We start from the raw sequence: 6849 nt of genomic DNA, 5'->3' as shown, positions 1-6849 counted from the left end.
CACACAGTCACCCAGCCACACTCCACTGTCCTCCCTAGCACACACAGTCACCCAGCCACACTCCCAGCACTCACTGTAGAGTCCCCACACTCACACGCAGTAGGGATCTTAAACACTCACACACAGCAGCTATGCTAATTCACGAAGTAACTCACACACATTCACACTCTACGAGACACATTCAGTGACATGCTCACACAGTGGCCTCACCAGACACACACACAGTCAACAACACGGTTCTCACACTGGACACTCAGTACTGGCTCTTACACACTCACTCTCTGCTACACCCTGGGCCGAAGCTTCTTTCTTCACTTCCTCCTTCTCCACCCGAGCAGAGTTAGAACCACGGGTGTAGACGCCTGTCCTCCAGCTACATCTGACTGCCTTCCCTCCGGCCACGCACAGAGTGCACAGAGTCGGTGGAGTCCCCCTAGCTCTGGGAGCCAATAGGCCACAGGACGTAGCCCCTCCCACCCCCATAGGCTCCTGAGTGAGCTAACCTTCTTGTGGCTAAACTACCTTGGGATGGGTTTTTCTCTCAGTGACTCCGAAGTCACTACAGGAAGACATTTTTCATTGGCTAGCGGCACTTTTTTTTTTTTTTTAAAGGAAATAGCTTTATTACTCAGGTTACTATATAACCGTGCCTCAAGGCCAATGAGTCTTACGTGCACAAACATCTGTAGTAGCTAGACAGTAAGTGCATTTACCTGTTAAATTCAACTAGAAAGAAGTGTGTTGAGCATGCTCCAAGACGGTAGCAAGCTAAACAGTAACTAGACTTGATGTTACACTCTTAGCAGGCTCGCTGGATAGAAATATCGGACTTCCAAACAGAAAATACATGTTTTTCTACATTCTTTTCATAGCATGGGAGATAAACTGAATGTTTCCAGAAGTCGACATGACACAGCAATAAAAAGCTCTGTAAGGAATGTGAGCTGAGTTCAGCCTCAGTGTGGTGAGAGGCTGCAAGCCGGCAGAGTAGAGGCTGGCTCATCCCTACGACAGGGGAGTTACACTTCTGGTCAAGACATGTGCATGCATTTGTGTGAGTGCCACAGTCAACACTGAGTGCCCCCCTCAGTCACTCTCCATCTTCTTGCTATCCATGGCCTCTCACTAAATCTGAAGCTCAGTCTGGTTAGACTGGCTAACCAGCAAGCCTCAGGGATCCTTCATTTTCCATCTGCCCAGCTTGCTGCCACTCCCAGCTTTTTATGTGGAACCTGTGGATCCAAACTCAGATTCAAGCACCTTTCCAAGTAAGCCGTCTTCCCACCTCATCTTTGTTTCTGAGACAGGGTCTCATGCAATTCACGTTGGTGCCAAACTTGCTAAGTAGCCATGGCTGACCTTTAACTTCTGATCCTTCCTGCCTCTACCTCCAAGTGCCGGGATTCTGGGGGTGTACTATCATGTTCAGCTTAAAATCAAGGCTTATTTTTAGCCAAAGCCAACAAAAAGTGAAGAAGAAAATGCCCATTACAGGCAGTTTGCCACAATCCTAGTGGTGGTGGCACACACCTTTAATCCCAGCACTCAGGAGGCAGAGGCAGGTAGATCTCTGTGAGTTCGAGGGCAGCCTGATTAACAGACTGAGTTCCAGGACAGCCAAAGTTACACAGAGAAACCCTGACTTGAAAAACAAAACAAAAGGAAAGTGATTTGCCATAGGCCTCAATATATACCATATAAAGGAAAATTGACGAGACGCCATACATCAGACAAGCAGAGCCCCACAAGCCTGGAGAGACAGGAACCACAGGATGAGACCTCTTGTTGTCTCAGATTACTGCCTAGAGTCTATTTGTGAGCCAGGGAGCAGGAAGGAGAGCCCAGTGGGCTCTCAGAGGTGAGAAGCTGCCCAGCTCACCATAAAGGCTGACTGGTGTTGACAGGAAAGAGCTCTACAAAGAAGAAAGCTTTACAAAAAAAAGACTCAGCGATTCCCCAGAGACGCCCCTATGCTGAGTTCACATGAGAGGGAACATCACAAGCCTGGACAAAGAACATTCCCTCAGAGGACCAGAAGGAGCATTTGCAGCACCACACAGGGCAAGGCTGCCTGTGACCGCTGTCCATCCTAAAAACTACGGATCAGCAAGGCATCAGGTCCAGTACTCAGGAGGCTCTTCCATCCCTGGTGGGAGATCACTAACCTTCCAGTGAGCTCTGCCATCCCACGTGACAACTCTTAACAGGAAGGCCAAGCTATTTACAATTTAATTTCCTCCTGGAAGAAAACTCTAAAATATCTGGGGACAGCAAAGTAAAAACCACAAATGACTGACATCTAATCAAAAATTACCAGGCAGGCCTAGAAGACGCAGCTCAGTTGGCAAAGAGCTTACCTAGTCTGTTTGGAGCCCCAGGTTCAGTCCCCAGCACTATATACTGTACCTGGTGGTACACCCCTGTAACCACTCAGGAGATAAGGGAGGTGAGTACAGAGTTCAAGGCCATCTTTGGCTATCTGGGAGGTTAGCGGTTAGTCTAAACTACATAGACCTTGCCTGGGATTGTGTGTGTGTGTGTGTGTGTGTGTGTGTGTGTGTGTGTGTGTGAGTGTGTGTTTGCTTGTTTGTTCATTTTTTATTTTATCTCTCCTCCTGAATATCAGACACACATAGAACCAGTCCTGGTGGAAAAAAAACCAAACCAAAATCTCAATTAGTTGAAGGTGACTCATAGAAACATTTCAACGTATTAGGCCTGTATCTAAAGATAATGACAGAATAACTGTAAGCAAGCCACTTTGGATCCTTGCTTGGCTTCTCATTGGCTTAACTTGATGGTTTCACATTGAAAACCCACCAAGTCCATATCATCAAGGAGCAAGCCCCAGGGTGCCCTAGTCATGGCCCAGTGAGATGACCAGCACCCAGTAAGATTAATGCCACCTCATGACTCAGAGGTGCCTGGGAGGGATGAGCGTTCATCTTGGGCTCTCAGTCTAGGAAGGGCTCTAGTTCCTCATCTGAGGAGAACACAGTGGGGTGCCTCATGTCTTGGAATTGGGGTGAGGGATCAGTGGGACCTCAGAGCAGGACAGGGGTATGAGGCCAAGCTGAGTGGAGAAGACAACACAGTATCTTCCCCCCTGCCCCCTCCTGAAACAGCAATAAGCCTATAATCCAAGCAAGTTCCCAGTCTCTTCCAGGCTGGGATTGCAGGCATAAGCCACTATGCTCAGAGGGAACAGTTTCTTTTAAACCAAGGCTGGGGGGCTGGGGGAAGGGTGCTGGGAATTCACACCAAGACATCAATGTCCCAGAACACCTGAGTTTACTCCTTGTAGAGAACCAAGAGGAGTGTATCCACAGAGGTCTGAACCATGTAAGGAACATCCACCAGCCTGGTTTTGAAGCCTCAGCACACAACTTTGACCCCCTGTGCCAAAGCCCTTTTCTCTCAGTCTTCCCCTACAAGACCAAGGCCCAACTGTGCAGCCTGTCACCTAGGGATGAGGCTAGGGATAGTGGATGGTGGCATGAAGGACCATCTTGGTGGCCCTGAGATTATTACAGCTTCAGCACATGACTTTAGGTAAATGAGGGAATGACTTCCTCATGAATTACATTTCTAGGCCAAAGACACCACCCTGAATGAGAGATTTAGAGACAGAGGAAGGGGAAACATAGAGTTCCCTGCATACCCAGGAGGGTCAAGCTACCAGAGGTTCCAGCAACAACCCTGAACTCATAGGAAAGCCTGTGCAAACACCCTTTGCTCTCACTAATCTCCTAAGATCTCACTGAGTATATATTAACAGCCTACTCCCCACAGCCAATACGTCCATCTTTGGGGCAATGTGGCCCTATTATCAGTAAGGTTTTGCATGTAGTATGTTTCTGTTTATATGCCTTATTACCTAGAAATTAAGGGCTACACTCAGCTTCCCCAGAAGGGACGTAGTGATGGTCCTACATAGATTCCTGAAGCCTGAGGTAGCATACAACAATCCTACACCTAGATTCTGTTCATTTTTGAAAGCCCTAATAGGCAGCGTGGCACATCCATCTGATAGGTTACTGTCACCTGAAACAACTCTAGGCCACCGTAACACGCAGAGATCCCTACCCACTCAGCTGTAGCAGGACACAGGGAAACTAAGTACTAAGCACAGCAATAATTTTGTCCTGAAACTAGATTGACAGAGAACCACAGGAATGGATGAGGGTTGGCCATCAGGGCTGGTGAAACATCAAAGGACAGAGCTACCTATTACACAGGGCGGCTGTGTTGGAAAGTCAGATCTTGGAACTTTTATTTTGAAATCACAGGCTCTGCTTCCTCAATGCTGGGATTAAAGGCATGCCTTGCCGTGCCTAACTCATTTAATCTTAAAACAAGAAAAAATTACTGTTATATTTACTTATTTGTGTGTGTGTGTGTGTGTGTGTGTGTGTAAGAGCAGCAGCCAGCATGTGTCTGTCAGAGGGCAACTTTGTGGAGTTGATTCTCTCCTCCTTCTGTGTAGGTTCCAGGACTACAAGACTGTCACAGCCTGTCAGTCTCTGCTGCAGGTGCCTTTACCTGTTAAGTCATCCTCCCATCTCACATTTAATCTTCTTACCTGTATGCTTACTCAATATTTTTTGTTTACTCTGTGTGTGTGTGTGTGTGTGTGTGTGTGTGTGTGTGTATGCTCGAGCGCGTGCGTGTACTCATGGGTGCATGTGTGTTCGTGCATGTGTGTATGTATGCATGTATGTGTGTGCACATGTGTGTGTATGCATGTGGATATATGCCACAGTATGAGTGTGGAGGTCAGAAGACAACTTGTGAGTATCTTCTCTTCTTCCAGCATGAGTTCCTGAGGATAGAACTCAGGCCATCAGACTTGGCGACACATGCCTTTAACCTGCTGACCCATCTTGCAGGCCTCCAGAGTTCCATTCTTTCTGTAAGTTCAGGCTGCCTCCAGAACAAGCTCTTTGGCTCAGTACGCAATTCTCTCTATTTGGGATGTTGGGCAGTTTCCATTGTAAAACATAATGAAACAAGACAGAAGTGAGGTCTTCATGATAGCCTGAAACAGACTCTGACTTTTCCACATCACCATCCACCCTACCCAGACCCCCTTAGCGCTGATATTCTCCCAGGAGCCCCCTCAGATGCTTTGCACAAACTTTTCCTCAGTAGGAAATAGGATTGCTCACCCCCTGTTTTATCTGGCTCTCAAACAGTCTTTCCCTCTAAAAGACACCCCGTGACTCCTCCATGTTCCCATCCTCCTCTTCTCTCCCATTCAGCCCCCTCCCCCTCTGCTCTCACCCAAGATTTTCCTTTCTACACTCTGCTATCCTCCTCATCCTCTCCTCACTGGCATGCAATTAAAAGAGGAGCCTCGTTTCATCTCGTGACCCTCAGCCAGGCCCATGCGACTAGGTAGATGTTTTGAGTGAACAAATACATAAAGGGTGGACTTGGAACCAACGTGTCATTAGAGTCTTTCCATGTATCTCCATCCACATGCAGAAATATGCTTTCGCTACATGCAAATTTTGAAAACACAAAATTTAAGTTCCTTGTAATTGAGATCACGGAAGGTAGCATTCCATCCTAAAGCAACCCTTATTAGGCCAGGCCCACCACATAACCATGTAGATGACAACTGATTCAGGAAGACCAGACCGTGACTTAAATGTCGGGTTTCGTGACACAAACCCAAATGTCAGGAGCTAAAAGCTGACACCCAGATCTGGGAGGACTCTGGAGGTCAGTCACGAGACAGAATGCAGGGTCTGGGTTCTGTATATAGAAAATACAGGTTGCTCTACCTCACAGGACCTGAGTGTCCAAGTTGTGTCACTTCACAGACCCAAGTCACCCTGTTATCCCACTTCACAAGATCTGAGTATCCAGGTAACCTCAGATCTGAGTAACCATGCCCTCCACCTCTCAGGACCAGAGAAAACAAGCTATCTACTTAACAGGACATGGAATCAGGTCATACCACTTCATGGGACCTGAGAGTCTGTATCATTCCACCTTAAAGAACCTGATCAGACACTTCACAAGAGCTGAGTATCCACACAAGGGTAATAATTACGAGGAACTTAAATATTTTCTATCAAAAGAATGACCACAGGAATGTGACCTTGGCAACGCTGTTTTGTAATCTCCCCTACCTTTAAAACCTTTTTGTATACTTAAAGGTCCTTCCTCATTCCCAAAACATAATGGCCAGGGCAGAGGACCCCTTTTCTCATTTCATTCATTTTCTCTGCACTAATGTTTTCCTCTCATTTCATCTTAGTCCTTTGAGAATTTCACACAATGCATTTCGATCATAGACACCCCTCTCCCCCTATTCCTCCCACATCTACCCCCCACACACACTCCACTCACCCAGCTTTGTGTCTTCTTTCTATTTTAACCCACTAAGCTCAATGTGTTCTGTTGATATATTCATGGATGTATGGCTTTCCACTGGAGCACCGTCAGCCTACCAGGGGCTACAGTTTCAAAGAAAACCGACTGTCCTTCTCTAAGCAGCTATCAATTGTCAATAGCTCCTCAACTAGGGGTGAGACTCTGCCCATCACCCCTCTCCATGCTGGGGTTTGACTGGCTTCAGCTTGCCTAGATACTGTACATGTTGTCGCAACCATTTTGAGTTAATATGTACAACTGCCCTGCTCTGTCCTGAAGACACTGTGTCCTTGTTGCCCCTGGCTCTAACATCTTTCTGCTTCTTCTGCCGTGATCCTAGAGCCTTAGAAGGAGGGAGTGTGATATAAACATCCCGTTTAGGGCTACATGAAATGGAACAGGAAGGATTACATTGGGAAGAGGATGAGAAGACATGGTAGAGGAGGGAACACAGGAAATGATAAA

The 6849-nt window shown here is 47.0% G+C and overlaps 1 protein-coding gene across 3 annotated transcripts in view; it reads right to left on the bottom strand.

The window, feature by feature from the left end:
• Fgd3 (FYVE, RhoGEF and PH domain containing 3) overlaps window positions 1-6849 on the bottom strand; it is a 46602-nt gene that overhangs the window by 36300 nt on the left and 3453 nt on the right. The window contains exon 1 of one of the 3 annotated variants that reach the window (XM_028763193.1): window positions 279-404. The exons of the other annotated variants lie outside the window; for them this stretch is intronic. The gene's annotated coding sequence lies outside the window, so the exon portion shown is untranslated. Of the gene's footprint in view, window positions 1-278; window positions 405-6849 lie in introns of those variants that run through there. 3 annotated transcript variants of the gene reach the window in all.

The sequence above is a fragment of the Grammomys surdaster genome, unplaced genomic scaffold, assembly GCF_004785775.1.
Source record: "Grammomys surdaster isolate TR1022 unplaced genomic scaffold, NIH_TR_1.0 137, whole genome shotgun sequence".
Lineage (NCBI taxonomy): Eukaryota > Metazoa > Chordata > Mammalia > Rodentia > Muridae > Grammomys > Grammomys surdaster.
Note: the sequence above shows the minus strand (reverse complement) of the source record. Positions and strands in the feature narration are given on the sequence as shown.